The 14699-nt window shown below is 33.3% G+C and overlaps 1 long non-coding RNA gene across 1 annotated transcript; it reads right to left on the reverse strand.

Annotated features, from left to right (window-relative positions):
* Positions 1-6343: 6343 nt before the first annotated feature.
* On the reverse strand, positions 6344-12992 carry LOC143083124 (uncharacterized). Its single transcript, XR_012980555.1, has 2 exons — positions 12749-12992; positions 6344-8287 (listed from the first exon to the last, which is right to left on the reverse strand). It is a non-coding gene; the product is annotated as an uncharacterized LOC143083124 (long non-coding RNA).
* Positions 12993-14699: the final 1707 nt, after the last annotated feature.

Here is a 14699-nt window from a genome sequence, read left to right on the forward strand (position 1 = left end):
TAACACTTTTTTTATTAATGTATGCTGATGATATGATTTTGATGTCAGAATCAATCCAAGGCTTACAAAATATGTTAAATACTTTATCTGGTTATACTGAGAAATGGGGTCTTTCAGTTAACACCAAAAAAACAAAGATAGTAGTTTTTCGTAAAGGTGGGAAAATTAGTCTTACTGAGACATGGATTTATAATGGTAAACCATTAGATATTGTAGATCATTTTTGTTATCTGGGTGTGTTATTTCATTATAATTGTAAATTTTATATTACTCAAAACCACTGTGCTGAACAAGGCAGGAAAGCTATGTTTAGTATGAGGAAAAAGGCATTATCCTTATACCTGAACACTGTTACTTCTATAAGTTTATTTGACACTTATGTATGTAGTATTTTAATGTATGGTTGTGAAGTTTGGGGTGTTCATAGAGCACCAAATGTAGAAAAAGTTCACTTGGACTATTGTAAAACATTACTAGGTGTCAAGAGGTCCACTTCTAATGTAATGGTATATTATGAATTAGGAAGATTTCCATTGTTATATGAGCGAAATTTTAGGATGCTCAAATTATGGACTAAAATGCATGGTAGTGAAAATTGTATTATAAAGTCTTGTTACAAAGAACTAGTAGCAAATAGCAATAAATGTAAAAACTGGGCAACTTGTATTAAAACAATTTTATATGATCTTGGTATGAATTATTATTGGGACAACCAATGGGTACTTTGTTTGGATAGTTCATTTTTACAATTAACCAAACAACGAATATATGATCAAGCTAAACAAGAGTTGCATTTCACGCTTGAAACATCACCAAAGTGTAGATTATATAAGTATATTGTGTCAAATGTAGAATTACAATTTTATTTACAAAAATGTATTCCTGTAATAGCTCGTAAATGGATAACGAGAATTCGCCTATCCTCACATAATCTATGCATTGAAACTGGTCGTTTTTACGGAATAAGTAGAAATAGTAGAATGTGTATTATGTGTGATAAAAATGTAGTAGAGGATGAATTTCATTTTATATTACAATGTACAAATTATAATGATATACGTAAAAAGTTTATCAAGAAATATTATTGGACTAGACCATCAACTTATAAATTAGTACAATTGTTTTCAGGAACTCTGTAATTTAGGAAAGTACTTACTCTATGCATTTAAGTGCAGGAATAATATTTAAGACCTATGTTTATTATATGTAGTGTGAAACTCACAAACTGTATAATATGTAACTGATATTTCTGACGTTTGTTATTTATGTGTATGTTAATGCTATACAACTTGTAAACTGTGTATTTATGCATATTATACCGATGAACTGTATTGTTTAAGGTAAATAAAGAATAGAATAGAATGTTTGTATAGGGGCAATGCTACTCTTTTTTTTTACAGGGAGATGGGTATTGTTGTTGACATAAAATTGCGATCATGGTTAATTGAATTTATCAAATGGAACTCGAAATTTGTTTTTTGATATATAGGTTGTAGGTGTGCTTACTGAATAAATGAAATTCCGATGTATCGTAACTTACTTACTTAAGAGAATAACGAAATCACAGATCTACATTTTAATAAGAATGGATTTGCTTAGCGCTAATCATAATCGGGTTTCTAATTATTTTACTTTGAACTCGGTAAAATATCATAATATATGATAGAATATTGACCCAAACGATCGTTCATTTGATTTAATTTATCCTTTGCAGACCATCTGCTAAAATGATTAAAAATAACTGTATTTATCAATTTGAATGTTTTAGAATAGGTTTGATAAGACAAATTACATAGTGACGGTTATCTATCATATGTCATATATTAATAAATGACTGTTAATTTTTAGATATATTGAACATGTTTCAAGAAATTGTCATATGCCACGTTCACATATTGAACTAGATAATTTTATCATATAAATTGACTCATAACCTATAATAGGCAGCGACTACTTTATATCACATAAAGTTATTTGACACAAGGGTTAATCACAGAAGATTGTCGAAAGTACAAATGTATACTTTGAGTTTGTGTACAACTATACAAAGATGTTCGATATGAGAATAGAGACGCATTTGATAAGATGTCTACGGTACATCTACAATGCATTAAATGTAATAAAAAGTAAAATAACAAAAATACTGAACTCCGAGGAAAATTCAAAACGGTAAGTCCCTAATCGCATGGCAAAATCAAAAGCCCAAACATATCGAACAAATGGACTGTCATGTTCCTGATTTGGTACTGTGTTCTTTTATTATAAAAGCAAAGAATGTCATTGCCTTAGGATTTTTTTACATGAAAGAATGAATTATCAGTAAAAAACTAACTTAAAATGAAATTATTACCAAAAATTTGTTTAAGGTGGTACCTTACACTACAGGCAGATAAATCTGTAAAACCCGCTAAACGTTTTAATTACGTTGTGTTGTTACGGGAATATTAATGATCAAAATTAGTGTTTGTCTAACTGCTATATAACCAGTGTATTTTTTCTGAAAAAACGGTTGGTTAAATTTTTTTGAAATTTTGAAATTTTTGTCAAAGGGTCAAAGTTAATACTTTGTTAAAATCTTATGAAAATTAAACGAGCCAAATTAATTTTAGTGAAGGTGTTGGATACACCCGTAACTAAATTTGGTTTTTATTGTTCTATGGGAAATTTAAGAGTTATTTTATTTTCAAACGGAAATAATGCGGAAATAATATGTTTTATTGCTAAATGAATAGAAAACTTCAATCGTTTTGCTTTGGCTATGTCAGTTGTATGGAGAAAAAGAAAACATTTTATGTTCATTCAAACTTCTTTAACTTTAATTAATATTTGTATTTTAACGTTATTGGATTTCAAACAAATAACTGAAGAGTTTTCATTATGGATTTTGTTATTGCCCTCATTCTGGTAACAGTTTTTGTTCGAATTCGGATTTCATTTCAAGATCGTCCGATATTTAAGGAAACTTTTTAATATTAAATAAATATAATTGTCACATGCATATATAACATCAGGCATGTCACTCCCACGTTATTTATGTCTTCTTCGCATTTTTCTGTTTATATCTTGCTATGTGTTCCTTTAATTCGATATGAACAATTTAAAAATAGCAAAGATAAAGGATAACAAAAATAAAATTACGCCACAACCTCACTAAAACCACATCACCTAAGCGCTCCAAGCCAACAAGTGTCAAGAACGACTTGCTTTAATGAGTTAAAATCGTTTGAAACGTTGTTTGAAACTAATAATAAATTAAGGTTTAAACTCACTCGCGCAAAAGTTGGCCTTGGATGAATTTGCTTGTTTTATCTACAGTTTGGTCATTATATAACCCTTTAACTATTTCCACACTTATACGGCATCATTGGCTTTCATTTTTTTTTTTACCGTTCCTGGTGATGGTAAATCCGCTCCTGGTACACGGTCGAAATTAACAAAGCGGTGTTTTCATTCTTTTGTATGAAATACTATTTAGATTTATCATAATTAAATACGATATTATTAATTAAAAGTCTTGTATTTTAGTCGTTCTGCAAATTTTTTTTTTTTGTCATTTAGATAACTTTGCCACTAAATCAGTTTTAATTCTCCCAAATGATATTTTGCTTTATTCTTGAAATGTCTTGGTTAATTTCTGCCTATGTTTTCCCATGTTGAATGAAGTTTCACTGCTTAATTATGGTTTTTTTGTACTTGTGAGTTTACAGAAACGTTTTGTTCGTGAGATTATTGCTCGTGGTAAACGTAAATTGCAGTCAGGTCTTCCGTTTCAGTTGCAACTGACAGCCTTTTTAGCTTTTCATATTTTTTGTTCTATGACTGTGAAGCCACTTCAGTATGCTTGACTAAATGTTCTTATTGTGATATAACGAGGTTTGTAGTCTTTCTATGAGCTCCTTGTATCTAACTAATGCAATTACAAAACGTATATGCTTCAGAAAGATCAAGGACTATAGCAATCTCCGGCGCAGAGCTCACACCCGTTCCGTACTTACTTCGTATCACGACACTAAATATGTATTGTAGTGTACTAAGTATACGGAAAGGAAACGAGCGCTGTACGGAGATTGAGACTATAGCTGAGTTAGCAACATGGCTGCCTTCATTTCTGTTTCTTTTTCATTCCATGCTCTACTTAGTCTCTTCATACATTTTTTCAGTTTAATATCATGTCAAATTATAGACTGAAAATATGTCAATGACCTTGATTCGCATTATACAAAGTATAATACTTGGTCAAATAAAAGTGTCAGGGTCAACGTCTGAAGCTTGTCATAACAATAGCAATTTACCCTCGATACGTGTGGGCATTTTCGTGTCACTCACTGATCAAGCCGTGTAAGGCAATTCAACCTATTATTTAGTTTATTTTGGAAATGGTTTTTGATATAATTTACATTTAATATTGCTTTTGTCAGACCTCTTCTTTCCTTCAAATACGACTTGTGCCCATTTTTCGTTTTCATAAGAATGTGTTAGGAGGGTTTCTCTTTTAACATTTAATAATTAAAAAAAAACGTATTGTTTCGTAAGTGAAACCCACAAAATCTGTTTAATCACCTCTACACAAATTTAATGTACAGGGTCTAAACACAATAGCTGTCGCATATAATCCATTTCTGTCGAGCCTCGACATAGGGATAGTGATCTGGCCGTGGCGGCGGCGGCGTTATCTAAATTCTTAAAATCTTCATATTTTGTATATAGAGGCCCCAGATTACGAAGTTTCCGTCTGTCACATGTCCATTGTCCTTGACCTCATTTTTATGGTTCAGTGACTACTTGAAAAAAAAGTTAAGATTTTTTGTAATGTTAATTTCTCTCTTATTATGAGTAATAGGATACCTATATTTTTTATGTGCGTACCTTGTAAGGTCCTCATGCCCGTTTTCACTTGACCTCGACCTCCTTTCATGGATCAGTGAACAAGGTTAAGTTTTGGTGGTCAAGTCCATACATGTATCTCAGATACTATAAGCAATAGGTCTACTATATTTGGTGTATATAATATTTGTAAGGTGTACATGTCCAACTGGCAGGTGTCATATGACCTTGACCTCATTTTCATGGGTCAGTGATCAGTGTTAAGTTTTATTTGTGTATTGGTCTGTTTTTCTTAAACTATAAGCAATAGGTCATCTATATTTGTTGTATGGAAGGATTGTAGGCTGTACACGTCTGCTTGACATGGTTCATCTGACCATGACCTCATTTTCATGGTTAATTGGTCAATGTTTAGTTTTCTTGGTTGAGTCTGTTTCTCAGAAAGTATAAGCAATAGGTCAACTGCATTTAGTGTTGAATGATTGTAAGGTGTACATGTATTTCTTGTTTGTTTTAAAATATGACTTTGACCTCATTTTCTGGGATCATGTTAAGTTTATGTGATAGTTGAAGTAAAGCTTTATATTTAGGACTATCAACATAATACAAATATTTCGTAAAGAAGGCAAGACATTCCAGTGTGTGCACTCTTGTTTTATTACAAATTTAACTTTTGATTAATAATATTCGATTTCTCAATAGAGATTGTTGCTGCGTTTGGTAAAACAAAGCAGACGGACGACGGACGATGGGCGCCAAGTTATAAAAAAAGCTGACTTGGCCATACCGGTATGTGACCAGTATGCTAAAATGGAAAATTTGTCATTCAAGGGCAACAACTCCTATACAAATTCGCTTGACAGATTTGACGTAAATGCCTACCCATGTTAAAACTACAATAAAATATAGCTTGCATCAATTATTTCGATTATGATTAAGACCATGAAGGTAATTTTTTTGTCTGATGTATATAAATGTAAATCGTTTGTGAAGGCTCTTCCATGAACCTCCCCTTTTTGTTTTTAAACAAGCAAACTACTGGCAAAGTGTTTTTTCAAAGGGAGGAGTTTTGAACAGCCATCATGAACGGTTGTCGTATCTAGGTCAAATATTTTAAGTGATATAGATACAATGGATAAGCGTTGATTCTTGAAAAAGAAACCATGAGCCCGGAGTATTTTAAGAGGAGAGGATTTTTGTAAAAGTTGACGGACGACGACGGACACCAGGTGAGCTAAAGTTTAACGGTTTACGTATTTCAAACTATGATCCTCCCAAAGTTTTTGCAAAGATCGGGGAAACCGTAATCTAGTGGCGGATTCAGAAGCGGGGTAGAAGGCGTGTATCCGATCCAATTCTGATCCTCACAAATATTTTGCTTAAAATCGTCCCAAAAAATATCTCTAATTTCTAGCGATTTTACCCCGCCCCTTTCTTCCTCAAACTAGCTTCTCGCCTCTGCATTTCGACACACTGGTTTTTTCTTGCCAAATGTTATAAAACCATGATTAAAACAAAGTACAAATGTCAATATATTTGTTTATCTAAACTCGAGTATTTCTAAATTACCGGTTATATAGACTGTAGACAGTCCAGTCTAAATTGCATATATACAAAATCTCCTTTTATTCAAATCAATTTTATCTATGGTATGTTAAAATGTTATGTGAATAAGCCGCCTGTTGAGTCACTGAGGCTCTGATAAAATGTTTAAGAATAGGCCGCCTGTTGAGTCACTGCGGTTCTGTTCTGATAGAACGGGTAATATAACAAAGGATAATTTCAAAATTGTGAGTTGCTAATTTCTGTATGTTCTAACCTCAGGTTCTAACTGCAACTAAATACTCCCAAAAAATTACTTTTGACAAAACCAACATACAACTTAGTATGGTCTCTATTAAATCTAAGAGATTGAGGCGACTCGAACTGCCCTGTTCTGTGTAAAACATTGTCAATTTTAGTACCATCAGCATTGAAGCGATATACTTTATGGCTGGTCTTGTCTGCAACATACACATGCCCATTCTTATCAATAGCTATTCCACGTGGTTCGTCACAGTAACCATTCGTAGACAAAATGGCCCCATCAACACTGGTAATAAAAATATTGTGCAAGCTTGTACAGAATAAATTTCCATCTTCCATCGGATAAATGTATCGTATAGAACTACAATTTGGTAGTAAAGAAATTGATCTCAGGTATTGACCGTTAATTTTTATAACTGATATTACACCGGAGGAACCTGCATAAATGTTGTTGTCTAGGACTACTATTCCATAGCACTCATTTAGTGTTTTGAAGTGTCGTATATATTTAAGATTCGAACTGTTAAGAATATACACCTTTTTTGCCTCTGGCATTGAAATTACAGCTTGGAATTTGTGTGGAATCAAAGATATACCATAAGGATCTCCATCGACATCTTCTTTCAAAATAAACTTTCCATTTTTGTCAAGAATTAAAACTGATTGATTTAACCAGTAACAGAGTAATATTCTATTGTCTTCAGTCACTTCTATTCCTGTAAGAGGGGTTGGTTCATCAAAGCCAAGGTCTATGAATGCATCTTTTTTCAATGATGTTGTCGATTTAACCATCTGAGCTCTGTTTAGAATGCCAATCTCGTGTTTTATGTTTAGGGGTTCTTCTTCGAGACATACACTAGCTACAGCTGATAAATCTGATTGTAAACTGCTGAATGTTATTGACTGGGTTTTAATATTTGATAACAATTCTTGTATTGATCCGTCGTTTACTGTAAGTTCTTTTTTCAAAGTTTCCGTTAACAAAAATAACTTGCTTTCTGAACCATGCTCTCTCAAAAAGTCAAAGTTTTTCTTATGAGTCATCAAATTGTCTCTTTTTTCCAAAATAGTCTGACAATTTTTTTCAATTTTTAATAAGCTTTCATCTCTAATGATCGACACAGAATTTGCGAGAGAGTCCAAATGTTTATTCACTTTTGATTTTAGATTTGCAATAGCCATTTTTACACTGGTTTCTTTTTCCGCCAAAGTTTCTTTGTTTTTCTTTTGGTTTTGTAAAATTTTATCATATGCATCAATTACTACCAATATTGATCTTTGCACATCATGCACAACAGCAGATGATTTTATCCCAACAGAGGCTTCATCAAGAGCAAGCACTTTCTCGCACGCTTTGTGTTGTTCAAATACACACGAACTACAACAAAGGGAATCATGGGAGGTACAAAAGGCTTCTAAATTTTTACCAAGATGCTTTTCGCAAATGTTCATATCGGCAATTCGTTCAACTTTGACACTTTTTATTGCTTCTAGATGAACAACTGCATGAGACTTTGACAATTTAGCAACTCGATGTGCTTTCTCACAAAAAGCACAGAGGATTTCTTCACAATCTGAACACCAACTGACACCTTGTGTTTGTTCGCCACCTCTAAAACAAGGTTCGCACATTTGAAAAGAAGACGCCATCTAAAAACTGAAAAAAATACAGCAAAACTAAATAAAGCATGCACGACTAATACATGTTTAAGGTAAATTTAGATAAATCATACCTACACATATCAAATATATAACATGTATTAATCGTGCATTCTTAGCTAATGAATTATATTGGAGGTCACTTTAATACGAATTCAATGAGGTCCAATTATTCATTTGCAAGTGCATAATTCATCAGCAATGTTTCATTACTTATTTTGACGAAATTGAACCAAATTGGTTGCTGAAAACAAATTAGTATTACGTCATTTCACTTATATTTATGAATAATTACATTAGATGTATGTTTCACTACAATACGTTATTCTGGTTGGCTAACTACACATCACGTGTTATTCCTTAAGCAATTGCATTACTCAATAAAACTTTTCATTCATGATAACACGAGGTCCCACAATAAAGTGCACAAGTAAATTAAAAAACAAATTGATAAAATTCGTGTTTTCATGATCCTAGCTAAAAAAATGTAATTATAAGTATTGAATGCTTCTTTTTGTAACTTCATAGGGTTGTAAAAGCGTTGACCGTGCGCACATTTTTAGAATGAAGCGCTTCCGCGCTTCATACAAAATGTACTTCGGTCAACGCTTTTACACCCCAATGAAGTTACAAAAAGAAGCATTCAATTCTTAATTGAACATAACAAAATCATATTCTAAATATTTGTATAATATCTCGTAGCTGATGCTTCTCTACCTGAGGTGGACACAACATGGAGCCTTTTAATTACATCTAACTATTAATGACAAAAGAACATGTGTCGAGAACCAGCTGCATTGTACATGCTTCAATGATTCCCTATATAATATACCTTTTTCCAAGAAAAGGACCCGCCCCCCTATAAATCCGCCTCTGAATTGTTTCTGTTTACCAAAAGCTGTAAGTAATCATGGCTATTCTTGGTCGGTCGGCCAAATTTGCCGTCCCCGTTTAATACCAACCCTAGTCTCAATATGTGACATTGAACACGTTGTATATATGTATAAAGCCTATATATATGTATATTTATTAACATATAATAATAATATAAATAATACGATTAAAACAGCCCGAATACTTACCTAAACGGCATACATGTGTCATACTGGTGACGTCGTCCTGGTCATATAAATCACGTGATCTGTATTGCTTTTCGGACCGGTTCAATATTTCCAAATACCGACTGGCAATGAATCCTGAATTACATGTAAACATATATTGTGCATGTAATTCAGTGAGGATTCATTACCAGTCCGTATTGGAAATATTGGCCCTATATTCACATCCTTGCCAGTCCGTATTGGAAATATTGGTCCTATATTCAAATCATTGCCAGTCCGTATTGGAAATATTGACCCTATATTCAACTTTGATGTATGTAACTGTGTAATCCAACATTCAGAACAAGTCTATATTGAAAAAGTTGGATTAATTTAATAAAAGTGTTATGAACTGGCAGCCTGTTTCTGTATTGGCACTGGTATAAATTCTCAGTCAGCTGTATTGGCCCTCGATACTACGGTTCTGCAGCTACACTTTATGATATGATTATCCGATCTGTATATTGCATGTTATGTCTGGTTCTATGTATACCATGTATATACTTCTTCCGAATACGGGAGTAGACTCCTAGGTAGGAGTGTAAAACTTCCCGGAACTTGTGTGCTATGTACATGGACTTAATTTAAAAATAATAAGACAAAGAAAAATCGTTAACAATAACATATATACATTATGTACATTGGCTTTGTAGTTTAATAAGTTGTTGTGGATCCTTCAAATGTTAGAGTGGATATGCCACTTTTGAAGGATTCCAGGGTGTCAGACATACCTATTGCTTTAGGTAGTGAGTTCCAGTCCGAAATAGTGCGAGGATAAAATGAAAATTTATAGAAATCTTTATTTGTTGATATTTGCCTAAATTTATTTTTCCCCCTAGTACGTCTATCAGATATTGTTAAATTGTCATTAGGAACTTCAACTAACCCCCAATTTATTTTATATAGCATAGTTAATCTAGCTTTTTTCCTTCTTATTTCTAAATGTTCCCATTCCAATGATTTAATTAAATTTGAAACTGCTCCAGGTGATCTGTCTTAATAATCATTGAAGACAAACCTGGCTGCCTTACGCTGTACCTGCTCAACCTGAGTGATGTGTTGCTTTTTGTACGGATCCCAGACAGGGGAAGAGTATTCGACGACTGGACGGATAAGTGATGTGTACGTAAGGTGATGTGTTGCTTTTTGTACGGATCCCAGACAGGGGAAGAGTATTCGACGACTGGAAAGATAAGTGATGTGTACGTAAGGTTTTATGTGAGCAGTTTTTCAAGTTCCTACGAAGAAAACCTAAGGTTTTATTTGCCTTACAGGTAATATTGTTTAAAGGTGTGTTCCCCAATCAAGATCATGGCTTATAGTTACACCTAAATATTTACTGTCTTTTAGGCCTAAAATAAAATTTCATTTGTTTGGCATTGCCGCCCGACCCACTGAAAAACTTGCCGCCCAAATAATTTTATTTGCGTTTCAGAAATTTTTTTTTTTTTATTTAAAAAAAATCGCAATTGTGCCGGAATTTGATCGTATCCGCCTAGTTTGTTCCTGGCTTTACTTATTTCAAATCATGATCTTTAAAGCGCTTGCCTTACACTGTATTGGGAGCAAACATTTAAATGACATGGAATAGAAAAAGTCTGCCAAAAGTAATGTCAAAGAGGCCGACAGGGGAAAGCATCTCCCTATGCTGCAATGCATTGGTTAAGGGAGATGGATTTAATCAAAAATCAAATTTTCAGCTATTCTTTGAAAGAAACGTTCTGAGACACCTTGTAGAGGACTTAAATTTTATAAAACAGAAAAAGATGATGTCTGCTCGACTTTGTCGCTTCATGAGATAGAAGTTTTTCACCGGGACATCACAGAACAAATATGCGTGGCTCTTAAATTTGTTGAATATGCGTGGCTCTTACATTTGTTGAACTTATTAAATATTTGAAATTTATCATTGACAAATTTTCCCTTGAACCAGAGAACAATGTATCTACTATAGTCAGAACCACAATGATGCATTCAAGATAATTATGGCTGTAATCACCAAATCTTAAAGACCAAAATGGTCCCAGATTTACAGGTTATAGTAGTTTTGTACCAGTAGATGCTAGCCTGGTACAAAACATACATATTTTAAAGACTAGCATCTTGTGTCAATTGAAGTACTTCCCCCCCTTTTCTTCTTAACATGAATAAGATAATTCTTAAAACATAAAAGATACTGACAGAAACATAAACGTATCTTGTGTACTAGTGATGAATAAAATCCCCTCCTTTTCCACAATTCTAAGGACTCATTAATTTATCTGTATTCATGTAATGCATGTCTAGATTTCTGTTAATCAAACAAGCATTACAACCCATAATTTATTTATCTGCAAAAATTGTCTGTCCTGCTGCATATTTCCATTTTGAATTTATCATACGTTTTAAACCTAGCCCTGATAAACCTTGCACTTAAGTATATTAGTATAAACACCATGTCTATTTGTGCCAACCTTTCAAATTTTTAATATTTTGCTATCCTAATTTGGTACAGATCCTTTATCCTCAAAACTTATCAGGGGCAGTAGGCGTGTTTGTATGGTAGTTTGTCACACCTTACATGTATGATTACTAGCCTCTAGGTATTGGTTTGAGCCCTAGTTGGGCAGTTGCAAAATTAAGATTTGATTTTCATGTCATATGTGGTAAGGTTAGTCAGTTTCCTACCGCAGGTTGGCGTTTTCCTTCAAGTACTACGGTTTAGTACGCCACTAAAACTGACTGCCATGAAATTATCCATATGGTGTAGAAAGTGATGTTTATAAAACCAAGGCAAACAATCAAAGTTTTAAATCTTTGTCCATTTGTACAAGGAGCCATAGTGGTTGAGCCATTTAACTTATGGTAATTTTACCAAACTGTGACCACAACTTCAAGATGTGACATCAGGCCTCTGTTCAATGGGCAGTTGCACAATAAACGTTCAATTTTCATGTCATACATCTTATATGGTTAATTTGTCAGTTTCCTGCCTCAGTTCTGTGTTTTTTTCTGGGTACTGTGATTTACTCTGCCAATAAAACTGACTTTCTTGCATGAAATTATCCATATGATATAGAATGTGACATTGACGGTTGACCCCTTTCAAAGAATCCACCAGCATGTACACACAACAATGCTGCAATGCTTTAGATAACATTGATCTAGAGACTTCATGATTTACATGTATAAAGCTTTTAAATGTAAAAAAAAAAAAAAAAAATCCCTACCTACCTACCCACCTGCTGATAGTGTGGGTCGGCAATGCCAAACAAACAATTTATTAAGGGTGGCCTTACTGCTTCTAAAACATTATTGTGCAATGTATAATCAAATAAAAATTCTCTAAAATAACAAGAATAACATGAATAAATACGTACATTTGCATGGTGTATCTATAATTTCCTTCTTGTGATTTGACGATATGCAGATAGAAAGAGATGCGTCAGTCAGCGTACAGGCTCGCATACAGGCATCAGCATACCCGCCCACTAGTATACCGGAAAGACACCACTGTACCGGAAATCATTATCTAAAGTGAAACTAGAAATATTTTTAGATAAAAGTGATATCTTTAGTAGATCTGATCTATATTTAACTTGTAACAAATAATTTACAAATTGTTACGGCTTTTATTTTAAAAGCTTATTCAGTTTATAGAGGGTGGTAAAGGGGGTACGGAACACGGAAACACGTGAAATAAAAATCGCAAAAACGTAGCACGAAAAATAAAAATCGGGAAAAACGAAGCACGAGAAATAAAATCGTAAATATTAAGAAAAAAAGTACCAGAAGTTATTACACAGCCGTTCTTGGAGATCATGTAGACATTGTTAGTGGACATCAAGACCTTGTGGTCACCATTTAGCGTATGCTACTTGCATCTGATTTGAAAAAATATTATTATGATGGACTTTATTACATGTATAGCATATATATATACAATAGAAAGTAGAATGGTAAAAATATACATCAATTTCTATTATATTACACAAGTTTCAAAAGGTACTGTAACTCACTGACTTTGAGTTACTTCCAATTCACTTTTTAATCAAATGCGGAACAATGCAAGAACGAGAAATTAAGAGCACCGACACGAAACACGGAAAATAAATAAGGGGAAATACGAAGCACGCACATCGAACCAAACACGAGAAAACGAGGAATAAAACACAAAATCACGAAAACACGTAAAATGAAAAGGCCGAAAACGTTGCACGAAAATAACCCTTTACCACCCTCTTTATATAATACGTCTACATTTTCATGTCGCAACTTCTTCAATGTTTAGGGAAAACGGTACTATTACATTTTCCCAGCATTAGGTTGGCCTTTTGTGTACCCAAGACAGGTGAAGGAAGTCAACTTAGGAGGGCTGTGATTGGATGTAAGGGTACAATATATTTTGAGGGGTTCATGCTGATATTGGTGAGTTTTGGATGTGTCTATGGGCCACTCGATATCTCTCGGCCGGAAGTAGGAATAAAATTCTCGGAACGTCTCGAATGTTGTCGATTATTTATACAGGTATTAATCTCTGCTTTGGCTATGCTAATCTGACTTAGTTTGAATATATAAACTTATTTGCCTTTTTCACAAAACATATATGTTTTGATAATAAGCGGTGTGAAAGTTCTATAAAACAACAACGCTATTATATTTGTTTTGAAGCGATCTCTGAATATCTGAAACATTAAAGATTTTTTAAAAGCTTCAAAAATATCATGATATTAATTTGGAATTTATCTAAACTATGGTGGCCGGTTAAGGCCATTTCCCGTTTTCGCCTTTTTGTGATATACATGTTATTATAACATAACATTTTAAATATAATTGGAGACAAGGCTATAAAGTATAAGTCATTCAAACGATTGTCATATAAATTTCATATAGATCTGTGACGTATTTTAAATATTTTCATAAATAAGACTAATATTCTTTTTCTAAATTGTTCCTTTTGAAAATACAGCAGATTTTTTAAGATTGTGAAGTAAAATTACACTCAATTGCAGTGACGATCCGGTCGGAATGCTTGTCCACCGCTAGTTATTTTTTCACGATCATTGGATATACCGAATGACACCCGTGGTATTTAAACACAAGATTCTCACCAGTGTATATTTTTTAATCATTTACAAGTCCGTAAATTGTGTGTTTTGACTAAAAAGAAATTTGATCAGGAAATTTGTGATCTTAAATCATGAAATTTGAGTTAATATGTCTATTACATGGTGTAAATATCATTTCAAGACGCATCAGAAATGTCAATTTCAACTTAAAAATCATGTTTTCAAAAACTATGTCAAGTAATATGATTGACTTTCTAGCGAG

Source organism: Mytilus galloprovincialis, chromosome 7, assembly GCF_965363235.1.
Source record: "Mytilus galloprovincialis chromosome 7, xbMytGall1.hap1.1, whole genome shotgun sequence".
Taxonomy (NCBI): domain Eukaryota; kingdom Metazoa; phylum Mollusca; class Bivalvia; order Mytilida; family Mytilidae; genus Mytilus; species Mytilus galloprovincialis.